The sequence below is a fragment of the Nuphar pumila genome, chromosome 3, assembly GCF_984573655.1.
Source record: "Nuphar pumila chromosome 3, dmNupPumi1.hap1.1, whole genome shotgun sequence".
NCBI classification, from domain to species: Eukaryota; Viridiplantae; Streptophyta; class Magnoliopsida; order Nymphaeales; family Nymphaeaceae; genus Nuphar; species Nuphar pumila.
In genome coordinates this window covers 147,350,585-147,369,448 of record NC_143251.1, presented here as the reverse complement: position 1 = coordinate 147,369,448, position 18,864 = coordinate 147,350,585, and positions in this window count along the sequence as shown.

Here is an 18,864-nt window from a genome sequence, read left to right as displayed (position 1 = left end):
TTCAAAATCCCAAGTTTTCAGAAATCGATTTTCTCATATTTTCCAGTTTTTCCTGAGAATTCATTTTCCATTTCAAAAGTCATTTTCCAATGAATTTCTTAGATTTTCTCAGAATTCTCAAATCCATTTTCTTAGAAAAGAAATTCCAAATTTCAAAAATTGTTTTTCCCCAAGATTCAAGTTTTACTAAGAATTCATTTTCCAATCAAATTTTTGATTTCCAATGAAATTCAATGATTTTCCCAAGGATTCCATTTCCAGCACTTTTCCAATCATTTTCCAGCATATTTCAATTTTCCAAAGCAAACATCATATTTTTTTCAAACTTGCATTATTTTCAAAATTCCATAGCACAAGCCTGATTCTTTGTGCATTCTAGGAAAAATAGAGCATCATTTAGATATTTGAGTCAAGTTAAAGCACATAATTGATCCTTGGTTCAATTACCCCTGGTAAAGGCGCCAGGAACGGTTGAACCTCGTACCGACAGGCGGATCCCATTCTACGGAATTTTCCCGCAAATTTTCAAAACGGAGGCGAGTAAATTTTCAAAAATCATTTTCAAAACTTTGGTCGAGTTTGACTCGCGAAATTCGTTTCTCTCTCGCAAGGGAGGGGAACAATTTTGCGATGATAACAACTCCTAACTCGACCGAACTCTAAAATAGAGTTTTGAACTAACTAGACTCTGCAAAATGACCTAAATTTTGACAATAATCGAAAAAGACTGAAAATGGAAGTAAAACAGATTTCAAAACAGACTCCTGACCGGATTAGGACTCTGACACAGAGTCCTGATCGGACTGAAACTTTCAAAACTTTGAGAAATTTGATGAATAGAGGAATTCAGAAGCGACACCACCTCAATGGGTCTCATCTGTGAATTAAAATCGATTTAAATTTGAATTTGAAATGAATCCAGATTGTTTCCTTGAGAAAATATTTTGAAATATAAAGTCCTGGGGTTGGAAAATGACAGAGTATTGAATAAAAACCCAGGTTTTGAAATTGATTTTGAAATAAAAGCTTTAAAATTCAAATCTGGATTGAATGTTTTGAAAGCTGGAGTGCTGGATCTCAAGAATGAGATGCAATGTCATGAAATGCTATGCGATGCAATGAAATGGTATGTCGAATTCATGCAGTGATATGCAATGACATATGAAATGGACAAACACTGAATGAGGGTGAAAATTTGGGGTGTTTACACACACAACGACCACTATGAGTTCTTGGTGATGCTTTTTGGTTTCACAAACGCTCCAACAACCTTCTAGGGTCTGATGAATGACATGTTACGATCCTACCTTCAACGTTTATATTGGTCTTCTTCGACGACATCTTGATCTACAACCATTTTTGGGAAAACCATATACGCCACCTGCAAATTGTCCAGGAGATCCTTGTTGAGCATCATTTATATGGTAAGCAGACCAAGTGCAACTTTTGGTCAAACTCATGTCCATTACTTGGGATATATTATCTCGGATTAGGGTGTAGAGATGGATCTCGAGAAAGTCGAGGTGATGCAGAGTTGGTCAGTACTCCAATCGCTCAAGGGACTTCAAAGATTTTTCGACCTTACCGGGTACTACCGAAAGTTCATTTAAGGGTAAGCTTAAATTTCCCACCCCTGATGGCCCTCCTAAAAAATGACACCTTTCACTTAAGTCAGGAGGCAACTGCGGCCTTCGAGTTTATGAAAAAGGCCATGACTCAAGCCCTCGTTTTGGCCCTACCAGATTTCATGAAGACTTTTGTAGTTGACACCAACACATTCAGGCTCAGTATAAGGATTTTCAAGTTTGGAACACTAATCTAAAGTTGCAGTGATACAAAAATTTTCCTAGAAATGTTCTATTTCCAATTCACATATCTAGCTGGTTGAATTTCATGTTCTTTCGATTTCAATGATAGAACAACTCAGAATGTATGAGGGGGAAATTGTTACTTTGGCAAGGAAATGCCATTTTCAAACTCATGCAGATCAAGACAATGATGTAATGATCAGGCACGCCCCCCAACACATCGATTGAGGATAGTGCCAATTTAGAGAGGGTGGTGTATGTTCGCCCCCGATGATTCACTGAATCCCACGTCTGTGTTCGGGGGATCGAATGAGCGCCACGTATTCATGCACATGGGGCTCGTATTCCCGTGTATGTTGACATAACTTTGCATCGGACTCTGGTGCTGTTGCAAAGACTTAATCACCCTTACTTGCTTTTCTTGCCCTGAAATGACGGTTCGAGAAAATGACAAAAATATCCTCTATTCAAAAGTTGTGAAACGATGGGTCGAGAAAAGGACAAAAAAGTCCTCCATCCAGAAAGTTTGATGTTAACCATTTAAAGTGGAGACATTCCCTATTCATTAAACTCCTGTGCCATCTGCTGTAACAGTTGCTCTCATTATCAACCCAAACTTTGCCTTCGTCTCCAGTCGAGCTTTCCGCCTTGTTTTTTATCCTGTTGTACAAGACACTGTCGCCTTCTCGTGCCTGCCTTGTGTTACAAAACATTCCAGTGTCTTCTCTTCATTTTTGCTGTCGTTAGGCATCATGGAAGAAAGCAATGATGCACAAACATTCCTTCCAGTGCCATTAAGGCAGTGTGAGTAGCTTTTCATCTCATCATGTTATCGATGAAAAAGGCATGTCGTCTTGTGTGCCATTAAGGCATTGTTTGGTTATTGCAGGTAGATCTTGTTCTTACGAAGGTTGAAAACTTATCGATATTTGTAAGACGCTGGGACCTATTGACAAGAATGCTTGTTTGCAGATGCTAGGAAGGGCCTCTACCCCATCAGGTATCCTACATTCACTCATCATATGCTTTGTATCTCAAACCGCTGTATTAGTAACAGACTCCCGTTTTTGTGAGATACATTTTTGTTAGTTAATATGGATTTGTTTGCTATTATGCTCAAGTTCTTCCTTATCGATTTGTAATTTATTGTGCGATATATTTATCAACCTTTTAGATAGTATGGTTTTGTATCGTCGAGTTGTAAGTTATTATGCTGAACTTCCGTATCGATTTTCAATATCTTACAAATCGTTATACATATCGTTTTGTAAGATATTATATGTTTTGTAATATGTATTTGTAAGATATTTGTACACAGACTTTGAAAACATGTGGATGCAGAAACACATCGTTACACGCATGGCGGGGTGATTTTCGCATGCATATCGCTGCTCTCTGAGCGACTTCTATTGAACTCGCTTTAGAGCCTCGCGTTATCGTCAACACACATGTACGACATGTGTATTTTATTGGCATGGTAAGCGACAAGTCAATGCTCAGTATAAGCAAACATCAAACCGCACTTGCTTTGATACTTTCATTCATTAAATCGTTGCTTTGACTTGCTTAACCCTAGTGGTATCTGTTGTTATATGCATCCTGATTAAATCATAGTAAACCTATGCCGTTTGCTAACACAAATTGATATATTGCTTACAAAACATTCCACTGTCTTATTTTATTTGTCATTGTTGTTAGGCATTATGGAGGAAAGCAATGATGCACAAACATTCCAACCAGTGCCATTAAGGCAGCGTGAGTAGCTTTTCATCTCATCATGCTATCGATGAAGAAGGCATGTCATCTTGTGTGCCATTAAGGCATTGTTTGGTTATTGCAGGTAGATCTTGTTCTTACGAAGGTTGGAAACTTATCAATATTTGTAAGACGCTGGGACCTATTGATAAGAATGCTTGTTTGCAGATGCTAGGAAGGGCCTCTACCCCATCAGGTATCCTACATTCACTCATCATATGCATTGTATCTCAAACCGCTGTATTAGTAACAAACTCCCATTTTGTTAGTTAATATCGATTTGTTTGCTATTTTGCTGCAAACACAAATTGATATATTGCTTAAAACATTGTTGAGCTTATCATCAGGTTGTAATAAAGACGATGTAACTCAATCAATCGAAAGATCTGGAGAATTGAATATCTATACTTATGACGCAACTGAAGAATTGAACATCTGCACTAACGATGCACATGAAAAGAAGGGTGCAGGCATTAGACCCACTCTTAACTTGAATGTTCCAGTGGAAGAAATACAATTCAATGATGAGGTAGACTATCATGACAGTGCACATAATAAAAGTGTAGGCACCGGGAATGTACACGGAAGTACACTTGACTTGAATGTTCCAGGAGAAGAAATGCAATTCAATAATGAGGTAGATTTTGATGTCAGTACACTTAATAAAATCGTAGGAACTGGGAATGTACATGGAATTACACTTGACTATGTTCTTGTAGAAGGAATGCAGTTTAATAACGAGGAAGATGCATATAAATTTTACAATGATTATGCCTTAAAAGTTGACTTCAGTGTGAGAAGGTTTTCTTGGTCAAAAAATCCACAGGGTGTCTTGGTTAGAAAGACATGTCTGTTCCAAGCAAGGTTGAAAGAAATCAATGGGAAATCCAACAAGGAGCATGCCAGAATCAAGATGTGGATGTCAGGCGAGATTGGTTTTAAGAAGACATCCGAATGAGAAATTTGTCGTGCGTACTTTAATCAGTGATCATAATCATGATTTATCTGCATCATTTATGACTCCTATGCTAAGGTCACATCGTAAAGTAACTGTAGCGCATGCTGCAATGGCTGAAATAGCCGATAGCGTCGGCATTGCACCAAGGAAGACATACAATTTGTTTACCCGCATAGATGGTGGTCGCGAAAATGTGCCATTCACACCTTTGGATCTAAGAAACCACTTGAGAAGGAAGATGACAGATAACATGAAGAACGGAGAAATATGTTGTTTGGTTCGTTACTTACAGAATAAGTCAAGCAATGAACATGGTTTCTTTAGTGCAATGCAAGTGGACGAAGATAGATATGCTGTGAATATGTTTTGGGCAGATTCAAAGTCTAGAGTATATTATGAATGCTTCAATGATGTGCTTGTGTTTGATACTACAGTAAAGATTAATACTGAACAGTGGCCATTTGCACAGTTTGTGGGAGTGAACCATCACGCACAGAGTTGTATATTAGGCGGTGCTTTTGTGTATGACCAGACCAAGGAAAGCTTTGAGTGGTTGTTCAGAGTATTTACACAGGCAATGAACAGGAAGCATCCTGAAACTGTACTTACAGATGGTGATCATGCATTTGTGGCTGCAGTGCTTCATGTGTGGCCAGATGCACATCATCGCCTATGTTTGTGGCATATCTTTCAAAATACAACAAAGAACATAGGACACATATTTAATCAGAATAGAGGGTTTGACAAAAAGTTTACAAAGTGTGTACTTCATAGCGTAGACGAGGTCACCTTTAAGTTAGATTGGGATAAAATGATTAAGACATACGACCTTACTGACTGTCTGTGGTTACAAAATTTATATGCAGAAAAAGAAAAGTGGGCATTGGCATATGGAAGACAATACTTTTATGCAGGTATGATAAGCACACAAAGAGTCGAATCTATGCATGCCACCCTGAAGAAAACCCTGTATTCATGTTTAACAATGTTTCGTTTCATGGAACAATATGAATTATTTGTAGACGGTCTAAGACAGAATGAGCTTGAACAAGACGTGAAATGCTTCAATACACGACCTCTAACTTTTGACATGAAAATATTGATGCGACCTGCAGCTCTGTATACACTAACTGTATTTGAATGGATCAAGAAAAAGGTGTTGCATGTCATGAATTGCAAAATAGAAGGACTCGTGCAAACCGAGAATATGCACAAATACCATATTTTTTGTCAGGGCGAAAAGCATCAGGAAAGGCAAGAAGCACATGTCACGTACAATGTTGACAACGAAAGGGTAGAATGTTCGTGCAAAATGTGTGAATTCAAAGGTATTCTATGCTGTCATGCATTAAAGGCACTCAATCAAGAGAAGATACAAGAAATACCTGAGTCTTACGTAATGCGAAGATGGACGAGATGCGCGAAGATTGAAATGCTCGTTATGGACAATACGAGTAAATCTGGTGTTGACGAGAAGTGCCACATAGCCTTCCGTTACCAACAACTGTATAGGTCATTCATGCATGTTGTTGATTTGGCATCGAGAAGTGAAGAAGGCTATGCATGTGTGAGAAAAGCTGCAACGAAGTTACTTGAAAACGTGGAGTTAATTCACATTAAGTTCGTTGCAGCGAATGAATACCAGCCGAAGATAATGGGATCGAACAACGTAGGTCAAAATCATGTTTCGCTTGTCACTCCCGAGAAGTTGTGCCGAAGCGTAAACATTATCTTCAACAAGTTAGTAGTGAACGTTGTTGATTATGATGGACATATTCATGAAGCGAAGGGTATCAAAAGAAAACCTGCCTCTGATAGCAGTCGTCGGAGGGCAAAGGGTGCAATAGAATTGGTTGGCGAGAACAGGACTAAGAAACAACTAACCTGTAATAAAAAACAACAAAGCCCTTCGAATGAACAGGTACGTAAAACATTATATTGTTTCCCATTGTGTGAAGCTTGTCAAATAGCTAACTCGTGTAATGTCCATCATGCAGCAATACCCTGCAGAAGTACCACCAAACGTTCAAACCTACATTCCTCCCGACCAGATTTCCGGCAACGATCGCTACAGTTTTACAAGTCTTTTGGTATGTAATCAATGTTGCGAGGAGGTATGCATTTCTTGTGAAACTTAATTCAGTGTCTAATATTTTCTCTTTCATGACAGGCTCTGATCATTCGACAGATAGGTATGGGACACAAGAATCTCGTGTGGGCTATTAATTTAGTTGTCATGCCTCTTTGCATGCCCCGATCTCCACAATGTCGGATTTGTTGAGAGTTTATAGTCATTTGTCACTGCCGACTTGCGGTCCGTGGTTGGATTTGCTTAAATCGATAGATAGCGATTTTTTGCTTCTGCAGGAAGTCGATTGATGACATCACTGTATGGCGATTTGTGGTTATCGTTGATTAGCGATATGTGGCATCGCAGCGTAGTGATTTGAGTGTATTGTTCGAGTGTCAATCAAAGCGGTATGACAAAGGTTGTTCAAGTAAGCTTTTTTTGGGCAATGAGCAAGGTTGCGCTTCATTTTATGATCTAAGTATGATATCACCTGCGCGGTTGAAAGCCTACTTAGATCATAAAATGAAGCGCAACCTTGCTCAATGCCCAAAAAAAGCTTACTTGAACAACCTTTGTCATCCCGCTTAGATTGACAGTCGAACAATACCCTCAAATCACTATGCTGCGATGCCACAGATCGCTATTCAACGATAACCACAGACCATCATCCAAAGAATGTACCTTTCTAGGTGGCGTGTCTCTATCTAGAGTGGACTCAATGTATTGGTTACTAGTTGATGGAGATCTAGCAACTTCCATCGTCTCATCATGAGTTGTAGTAGACTCAGACAAATTTTCTTTCTCTTTACTTCGCACTACATCCAACACATTTTCATCAAATGAAAAATACTGAATTTCTTCTTTTCTCCATTCTCATACTTGTTCTTTATAAAAAATAACATCTCTACGAATGATCAATTTTTTTGTGATAGGATTGTATAGGTGGTAACCCTTTGTTTCATTACATTAACCAACAAAAATACATTTTTTGCTCTTTTTATCTAACTTAGAGCATTCACTTGGATCAATCAATGCATATGCAATACAACCAAAGATTCTCAGATTACTTGCATTGAACTTCATCCTCTTCCATGCTTTATAGGGAGTCTTATTTCTTACCGCCTTCGTTGGAAAATATTCAAGAGATACACTGAAGTAGCCACCGCTTTTGCCCAATTTTTTTTTGGAAGTTGTCTTCCACTTAACATGCTTCTTATCATTTTCACCACAGTTCTATTTTTTCTCTCTACGAATCCATTCTTTTGAGAGGTCTTTCTCACTGTCAATTGCCTACGGATGTCATTTTGCTTACAAAAGAGACCAAAACTGTCAAACAAAAATTCACCACCCCTATCTGTATGAAGAACTTTTATGGCATATCTACTTTCTTTTTCAACAAAAATCTTGAATTCTTTAAACTTTTCAATAGCTTTTGATTTTTTAGAAAGAAAATATACCCAACTCATTCTAATAAAATCGTTAGTGAATAATAAAAAATACTTATTATTATTCATTGGCATGGTTCTCATTGGGTCATAAATGTCAACATGCATTAATTTCAATGGCCTTGTAGCTCTCCATGCTTTTTCAACTAAAAATGGTTGTTGGTGTTATTTTTCATAAACACATCCTTTGCAAACATTCTTTGGAGAACTAATGAAAGGTAATCTAGATACCATATTTCTTTGGCTTAACAATTTCAACGCATTAAAATGCAAGTGCCCATACTATAGATGCCAAAAAACTGATTGCTCATCAACATTAGCTGCCAACACATACTTATCAAAACAAGAATTTTCAAAAGAAAACATCCTATTTTGAACCATATGAACTTTAGCAATAAGCTGCTCAGACTTTTTAATCTCACATGCATCATTATCAAACAAAAGATTGCAACCATTTCCCACACTAAGCAAATTTTGTGCCAAACTAGGAACATAGTACACTTCATGAATTAATTTTTCACTACCTGACTTTGTTTTTATCACCACTGTTCCTTTGTCATCAACTTGAACTTGATTATTGTCCTCAAGTCAAACCTTAAACTTCATTGTTTCATCAATATATTGAAAAATACTCTTTTTTCCTGTCATATGGTTACTATATCCACTATCCAAAAACCATATATCACTCTTACTTATATTAGAATCTATACAAGTAAAGATTTTTTTTTATCTTCTTCTACATTGTTTGCTTGTTATTTAGCTTTTTCAAAACAATTTATCTTAATATGTCCTTTTTTTTTGCAAAAATAGCATTATCTTCCTTTATAATTCGGATTACCTTCATCACCATTGCCATATTTTGGGTAATTCATATTGGACATTTCTCATCCTCATCCTTGACCACGATAGTCACAACAAAATCCCCCACGTACACGACCTCGTCTATCATTTTTGGCCTCACTATTTTCTTTGACTTCAACTTTAGAAGAAAAAGCCTGCTCCAATGTGCTTTCGGAGGACTTGTTCATACGTTGCTCATGTTCTAAAAGAGAACCCATTAACTCATTAAGTGAATAAACTGAAAGGTCCTTAGATTCCTTTATTGCAATGACAACATGATCATACTTAGAGGGTAAACATCTTAAAACTTTTTTAACAACTTTTTAATAAGGAATAAATTCATCAAAAAATCTCATTTGATTCACAACAACTAAAAGCCTTGAAAAGAAATTTTGAACCGACTCACTTCCATTCATTGAGAATGTTTCAAATTTTCTATGCAAAGTTTATAGCTTTACAGTTGTGATCTTGCTATCACCATGAAACTCTTGCTTGAGAATTATCTATGCCTTCTTGGACCTGGTGGCATTAGCAATTCTAGGAAAAATGGTGTCCACCACTGCTTGCTGAAATACTAACAAGGCTTTAGTATCCTTTTTGCGATATTATTTACCTTTATTCTCTTTTTTTGAAGATTCGGTTTCTACATTACCATTTTCTACCAAATCACAAATATCTTATGAGATGAAAAATGTTTTCATCTTAGTACTCCAAAACTCATAATTCTCACCATTAAAAATTGGCACCAAGGACAACGATAAATTGAGAGTATTAGAGTTAGTCGCCATACCGATTTTTCACAAGATTATACCTTGTGTTTCTCACTCTACCCTCTTCTATTGGATCCTCTTGCTACACCACACTTTTCTCTTCACAAACACGATGCCCAATCAAGTCGCAACCTAGCTTTGATACCATATTTGTTAGGAAAAAACAACTAATTACAATAGTTGATCTCACATACAATGAAGAAAAAAACTGCTACTACAATATCTTTGAATTGAAAACAATCTCTTTCATTTCACCCACACAAAAGCAATTATATTGACTCTATTTATAGAGGAAAAAATAACTGAAATCCCATAAAATAAGGAGCACAATACCCATATTCTCTAACTTCTATCAATACTCCTATTATTCTCAAAGCAAGGAACCACCATTCTCAAATTTCTACCATATTTCCATATTTTCACTTTCCTAAAAGTTAGCTACTACTTTGAATCTACTACTCAAGTAGTTACACTATTGTTTGAACAACAACCTTACATGATCGCCAAACTATCCTTTTCATCCCATGTAAGCTTATTGAAGTTCTCCAAACAGGCTTGCCACACCTCTTTCTTGATAGCACTTAAGGAATAAGATTGATCATCTGGATAAATACGATTATGAATCATCCAAATTCTCCATACGACAATATGAAGTTGTCTGTTTTGTGCTAGTTCTTCCTTGTCCACAAAGACAAAGCAACCTGGCAGCTAACCCGCGACTAAAGTCATCATTGTCATCCAGCCCGTACCAGCAGTGGCCAGGCTTCCCTCTACTTTCCCTCAGGCTCCCCTCTACTTGTCCACACTCAAAGACAAACCATAAATGAATAATACGACCAGACTTCCAAACAGCCAAAATGAATAATACGAATAAGAAATGGAACCACAGATTTCACACCAGCTCCCCCGTGTACCTAATTTTTGGGGCATGCATGTTCGTGATATAGTTGACTATATTGCATTGCATCAGGGATGATGAATTAGAGGGGGCTATGCGGTTGCACTTGGACCCTGGTGAGATCCATGAAGCACAGTACCCTTCAAACAATGGCAAATGCAATTATCTTCGCAAGGTATGCCTGCTACAATCAAACCGTAAATAGTCACCTGTTTGCGGTGGTATTTTGTGTTGGAATTATAAGCAAGACTCATCGTTTTCTCCCCTCTTTTACTTGTCTTGGGAACCCGTTTTACATTAAGGCTATTTGCATTTTTCTATGCAAACTCTTTGGGTTCCTCTTCCATTTATTTTTTTTCCTTGAAAATGTAATAGTCTTTTAGTTTTTCTATGGTAGGAATTTATTATGTAATTAAATTCTGGTTGGGCTTGAATGCTATATATATAGCAGCCATGTATCCTCATTTTGACAAGTCATTGGATTGTTTTGAAGTCATTTGTAGTCTTCTCCTTTTCTAGCACCATTTCTGTGTGTTTTCACTCTAGAGAACAATCTTCTTCTCTAGTTTGTTGTTTTATTTCTAACATAGTGGTATCAGAGCTAGGATGCCTTCCAATAGTATGGTTCAACCACAAGTTCCTTGCTTTGCTGGGAAAAAATTTAATAAGTGGAGTATTCAAATGAAGACGCTCTTTGGCTCTCAAGATCTATGGGACATCGTTGAAAGTGGCTTCAATGAGATAGACAATGTGGAGGGCATCACTCAACGACAACAAACTGAGTTGACAGAAAACCGGAAGAAGAACAATAAGGCTTTGTTCTATATTTATCAAGTTGTTGATGAAGCCATTTTCGAAAGGATATCCTCGGCGGAGTTGGCAAAGGTAGCATGAGATACTCTCTATACAACATACAAAGAAGAAGACAAGGTAAAAATGGTGAGACTCCAAACTCTTAGAAGTGAATTTGATTCTTTAAGAATGAAAGAATCTGAAACGATTAAAGCTTTTTTCAATCGAGTCTTCTCCATTATTAATCAAATGCGAGTAAATGGTGAAAAACTTGAAGATCAAAGAGTTGTTAAAAAAATATTTAGGAGCTTAACTCGCAAGTTTAAACATATTGTTGTTGCTATAGAAGAATCCAAAGACTTATCCACCTTGTCCATTGATAGTTTAATGGGATCACTTCAATCCCATGAACTTCGTATAAAGCAATTTGATTCTCCTCCAATCGAGCAAGCTTTTCAGACACATCTCTCTATTCGTGGTGGTGCTCGAGGACGAAGAGGAAGAGGAAGAGGATATGGAGGTGGTAGAAATCAAGAAACGAAAGAAGATGATTGTGATTCATCTTATTCTGTGCGAGGAAGAGGTCAAGGTAGAGGTCGAGGTCGTGGTCGCTCTCTCTCACAAGTTCAATGCTTTCGTTGTCAGAAGTATGGTCACACCATAAAGTTTTGTAGAAAGCGATTGGCAGAAGAAAACCAAAAGGAGGTAACTTTCATGCATGAGAAAAATGAAATTCTTGATGATGATATTCTCTTTCTTGCTTGTGATACCAAAGAAGAAACACATAATGAAGTATGGTATATTGATAGTGGTTGTAGTAACCACATGACTGGAAACAAAAAATTATTTATGGACTTAAATGAAATGGTCCAAACTGAAGTTAGAACAGGTGATGATAATAGGCTTGCTGTCAAGGGACATGGTGATATTCTTGTTAAAACTAACAATGGCAGCAATCACGTCACCGATGTTTTCTATGTTCCAGGCCTCAAACACAATCTTTTGAGTGTTGGGCAACTTATTCTAAAAGGATATGATCTTCATTTTAAAGGAGAAATATGTGAAATCAAGGACAAGAAGAATACTCTCATAGCCGTGGTGAAAATGACTCAAAACAAAATGTTTTCATTTATATTTCAAAATGTTGTTCTTCCTTGCTTTAATGCTATTAGTAAAGATTCATCATGGTTGTGGCATCTTTGATATGGACATTTGAACTCCAGTTCTTTATCTCTTATGTGCAAAAAACATACGGTCAGAGGCATGCCTAACATTCATCAGCAAGACAAAATTTGTGAAGGTTGTGTTCTTGGAAAACATCATAGAGACTCTTTTCCTGTTGGTAAATCTTGGCGAGCATCAAAACCACTTGAGTTGGTTCATTCTGATCTATGTGGCCCTATGCGCACCACATCTATTGGAGGTAATCATTACTTTTTAACATTCATTGATGACTTCAGTCGGAAGACATGGGTTTATTTTCTAAAAGAAAAATCTAAGGTGTTCAAATATTTTAAGCAATTTATGACATTTGTTGAAAAGCAAAGTGATCTCTCTATTAAAGCCTTGCGTACTGATCGTGGGGCTGAATATATGTCGTATGAGTTCGAGGAATTCTTGAAAGAGAAAGGCATTCGTCATCATAAGACTACTCGGTACACACCTCAACAAAACGACATTGTGGAAAGAAAGAAACGCATGATCATGGAGATGACAAGAAGTATGTTGAAATCTAAAGGTATGCCTAACATATTATGGGCTAAATCAGTGGCATGTGCTATCTATCTTCTTAATCGTGCCCCCACTAAAAGTGTTCAAGATCTAACTCCTCAAGAAGCTTGGAGTGGGCAAAAACCATGTGTTGCTCACTTGAAAGTATTTGGCAGCATATGTTATTCTCATATTCCTGATGAACGAAGGAACAAGCTTGAAGATAAATCTGAAAAATGTATCCTCGTTGGGTACAGTGAATGCTTAAAGGCTTATAAGCTTTACAATCCAATCACCAAGAAAATTATCATAAGCAGAGATGTAAAATTCAATGAAGAAGAATCTTGGAATCGGGATGGAGAGAATGAAAATAAAAATTCACATTTCATTAATAAGGAGGAGAGTCATGAACCAAGTGGTGATGGAGATACTTCACTCTCCTCTCCATCTACACATTTATCACCATCTTCCTCATCTTTAAGGAGTTCTGAATCTCCTCCTATGAAGACAAGAAGTCTTCAAGAAATTTATGAAACAACAAGAAGAAATCTTAAGGAAGACTTGGTGAATTTTGCTTTATTTGCGGACGCCGATCCAATTACTTATGAAGAAGCATCTCAAGAAGAGAATTGGAGAATTGCTATGAATCAAGAAATGGACTCCATTGAAAAAAATCATACTTGGGAGTTGACTGAGCTCCCAAATGGACACAAATCTATTGGCGTCAAGTGGGTATATAAAACAAAATTCAACTCAAATGGAGAAGTTAAAAAATGCAAAGCTCGACTGGTGGTAAAAGGTTACAAGCAAAGGTATGGCGTTGATTTTAATGAAGTCTTTGCTCCTGTGGCTCGCCTTGAAACAATTCGCATGGTGTTAGCTTTGGCTGCTCAAAGAAAATGGAAGGTCTTTCAAATGGACGTAAAATCAGCATTCTTGAATGGTCTCCTTGAAGAAGAAGTGTATATTGATCAACCTCTGGGTTATGTAAAGAAGGGTGAAGAAAACAAAGTGTGTCGATTAAAGAAGGCTTTATATGGGCTGAAACAAGCGCCAAGGGCTTGGTATAGTCGTATTGATGGATACTTCTTGAGGAATGGTTTCAAACGGTGTCCTTTTGAGCATACTCTGTTCATCAAAGAAGGCAATCAATGGGAGTTCTTAGTCATATGCTTATATGTTGATGATTTAATAATTACCGGCACTAATGCAACCATGTGTGAAAATTTTAAGAAGGATATGATGCACGAATTCGAAATGACTGACATGGGGCTTCTCCATTTTTTTCTGGGCATTGAAGTAAAGCAAGCTGAAGATGGAATATTTATATCTCAAAAAAGGTATGCTGAAAATATATTGAAGAAATTTAGAATGGAGGGTGTTACACCTCTTAATACTCCCATGGAAGTTGACTTGAAACTTAGCAAAAATGATGGTGAGAGAAAGATCGATGCAACTCTCTATAGAAGCCTTGTTGGTAGTCTTATGTACTTGACTGCTACAAGACCTGATCTTATGTTTGTTGTCAGCATGATTAGCAGATTTATGGAATCTCCTTCTAATATTCATTGGGACATAGGCAAAAGAATTTTGAGATATGTGCGTGGCACTATCAATTATGGAATTCATTATAAATGTGTCGAAGATTCAAAATTGGTGGGTTTTTGTGATAGTGATTGGGGTGGAAACAGAGATGATAGTAAAAGCACTTCAGGTTTCATTTTTCACATTGGCTCAGGTGCAATCTCGTGGGCATCGAAGAAGCAAGCAGTTGTGGCTCTCTCCACAACCGAAGCTGAGTATATTTCATTGGCTCTTGCTAGTTGTCAAGCTCTCTGGCTAAGGTGGATTCTTCATGAGCTGAAGCATCCTCAATATGAAAGCACTCTTCTGTTTTGTGACAATAGTTCAGCCATAGCACTCACCAAAAATCCAATTTTTCATGGCAAAAGCAAGCATATTCGAATCAAGTATCATTTCATTAGAGACTTGGTCAAAGATGAAGATGTCAATGTCAAGTTTTGCAAGACCCAAGACCAAGTGGCTGATATCTTTACAAAAGCATTGAAGAATGAAACTTTCAACAAATTGAGAGAAAAATTAGGTGTTGTCATAGTCTAGCTTAAGAGGGGCTGTTGGAATTATAAGCAAAACTCATCGTTTTCTCCCCTCATTTACTTGTCTTGGGAACCCGTTTTACATTAAGGCTATTTGCAATTTTCTATGCAAACTCTTTGGGTTCCTCTCCCATTTATTTCTTTTCCTTGAAAATGTAATAGTCTTTTAGTTTTTCTATGGTAGGAATTTATTATGTAATTAAATTCTGGTTGGGCTTGAATGCTATATATATAGCAGCCATGTATCCTCATTTTGACAAGTCATTGGATTGTTTTGAAGTCATTTGTAGTCTTCTCCTTTTCTAGCACCATTTCTGTGTGTTTTCACTCTAGAGAACAATCTTCTTCTCTAGTTTGCTGTTTTATTTCCAACATTTTGTTTATGGTTCACGTGGCTGACAAATGAATAGAGTTGTTTGTAGTTTAAAGCTTCAAGCTGATGAAATAAGTTCTTTCTAAGACTCTCCGTCCATGCCTTTTCTTTCTTCTCTTAGTCGTTCCAAGCGGTACTAACGGTTCCCGAACTGTCAAGAGCAAAAAATCCCAAACTCTTTCCAGGCTTCCGGTCCTTCCATGCATGTGCACCAATCGTCGGCGCCCTATCTCATTATCATCTACCGCCCTTTCCTTCCTCAAGAACCTCGATATCAGGAAACCATGAAGATCATCGTATGCTCTGGTTGCCGATTCAATAAATAACAAATACTAGCAATGAGTGAAAACAAGACAAGCTTGAATAACCCAATCACAGCTTGCTTGGCTCACGAAGTCATTGTTATGATAAAAATCCATCAACACATTTCACAAAGCAATCATGAGGAAACAAATCGCCACGATCACTTGCTGAATTACCTCAAAGTTAGTCATTTGTTTCACCATCAACAACATTTTTGTTATTGCTTCTCAAAGCACATCAAAGAACCATTGCCAACTTTTCTTTAAAAAAAAAGAAAAAACAACACCATTGTCAACTTGACATGCTGACTCGTCGCACTTAAACGCACGTAACCATTATCCTTCACACAAGAATGGATATCAAGCATGTATTAACATACACACGATTTAGAAATCAATATGGAAAGAAGGAAAAAATAGGTCATGCACAAACATCTAGGGTTGAGAAACAAAAAAAGTTGCTCATGACTCAGTTGGTCTTCATCTCATAAAGTGCTCATTCAAACTTGTGGAGTAGGCTTGGCAAATTGGACATGAACAATGGTTATTTGGATAGGATCAGCCCATATATACTCGTTAATTAATAATAAATATATTTTATGTATACTTCATATCATAGTATAGATAGTTGAAGTGTTTGGCTTCCTAGCAATCACTACAATGATGAGGGTTAATAGCGGCGACTTTTCTCACCGCTATTACTCTCTTTGTCGCTACTATTGGCCTATAACAGTGAGAATAAGTTGCCGAAACAAAATGACATTTGTTGACCAATAACGGCAACATTTATAGGTCGTTGTTAAAAAATAAACCAATACCAACGAAGAATCTTGTCGAAACTAGAAACACTAATAGCAGCAAGGTATCCTATAACGCCGATGTTGTTTTAACAGTGAGATACCCTATAACGGCGAGCATGAGATCTCACCGTTATAGGCTACCTATAGGTTATAACATTCATGTCTCATTGTTATATCCAATAATTGATCTCCCTTATAATGGTGAGACATAAATGTCATCGTTATAGGCTATAAACCTATAAATTAAAAATGAAAATTTAGTTTTAAAAAATTGTTTTTACATTCAAATACACACACTTCAAATATACTAAAATTAACAATTGAAATATACATTCAACAAAAATTAAACAAAAAACTTTAAATACACTTCAAAAAATAAACATACACTGCAAAAATACAAACCCCCTACATCATCTCCAAGCTCGCAACAAACACACTTCAAATAATAACCCACTACATCCTTAAATATTCAACTTCAAACATATATCCTCAAATATTTACTTCAAACATACATTTTCAAATATTCACTTCAAACATACATCCTCAAACATTCAACACACTTCAAACTATTGACATACACTTCCAACATACACTAAACAAAAACTTCAAATACACTTTAAAAAATAAACATACACTTCAAAAATATAAACTCTTATACATCCTCTCCAAGCCTGCAACAAAGACATTTTAAATACAAACTCTTTACACTCTATTTCATCATCTTCAAGCCTGCAACAAATATATACACTTTTAACATTCATATAAATCAAAATTTAATTATAGCAATTATAGCAAAGAGTTTAGAAATCAAAACATATACACTTCTCATATAAGCAAATAGATCAAAAATTGTGTCTTTACGCATCCATGGAGATCTACATCTCCTCTTTGAGCTTCCTAGTTGCTTCTCTCTCTCTCACTCCATTTTCTGTCAATTTGTTTCTCTCCCTCTCTCTCGCTCATTTTTTATGTAGTTGCTTCTTGTTGTCGCTTCATTTTCTCTCTTAATTATTGGACCTTTGTTTGCGTCGCCTCTAGCTGAGAAGATACCTGCAAAATTCGTGCCTGGTTGGAGTTGGATGGTTTAGATGAAGGACAAAATGCACCCATTCCCTCACATGTTTGTATCGATCTCCGAGAACCTTGGCAAAGACTTCTCACTGCATCATCAACGAGTCACCTTATAAAGAAGATGTTGAATTTTCAATCTTCATAGATTGCAGCTTCGTTTGCACGTCATTAATAATTGATTATATATCAGTAACTAATGATAATGTACAAAATAAAATGAATAAATATGGCACTACAATATGTGAGTTACTTATAAAGGTGTCTTATGCTTCGCTCTAAATGAATATTGTATGATCTGAATGTGTATGTGTCTCTTTGTAGAATGCACTCGCTGTTAGTTTCTGTCAATTTATTTCAGTCTGTAAATAATAAATTAGGAATCTATTAGATTAAACATTTTTAGCATTATAAGCATATGAAAAAAAACTTACACTAAAGCAACTCATCCTCGTATGATACCTCTGGAGGTACGAAGATGATCTACTGGTATGTTGGACCATTTATTTTGTTTTATTTGCTAATTTTTTCTTTGATTCTCGTTGTTAACCAATGGAAGATCAATTAGTAAACAAAAATCTAAAAAAATAAATATTTATTTACTTATAAATATATATTCAATATTTACCATCTAATAGTCTCGGGTAAAAAACATGCAAATCCCTTTCCCCACTTCAGAGTTGACTCCCTCTAGAGGGTGTTGTTCTGCTACATCATGGTTTTGAAACTTATGGTAATGCTTGTAGAAACCTTCTCACACATTTGAGTATGACAACTGAAGTTTCTTCTCCACGCACCACTGATGTTCAGGTATATCTTTATCTAAATCAAACTCTTCATGCATCAAATTATCAAAATATGGTTAATAATACTCCTTTAATAGATTAATTTGTTTATCAAAATATAGTTAGGTAATATACTTACATAAACTGTCTCACGCAACACCACTTTCTCATCATCTGGGACCTTCTTCCATAAGTCGTGAGTGAGTTTGATCTGCTCCCTGATGATGCATGAAACCCTCTTAGAGAATACAGAGGAGCTGTGATCATTGCAAAATTTTTCCTCTTTTGTGGTTTTTCTCTCTTCCTTCTCTTTTCCTTTCCAGCCTCTATTTCCTCCTTTTTGAAGGGAGAAAATAAAAGACGGAAAGAAGG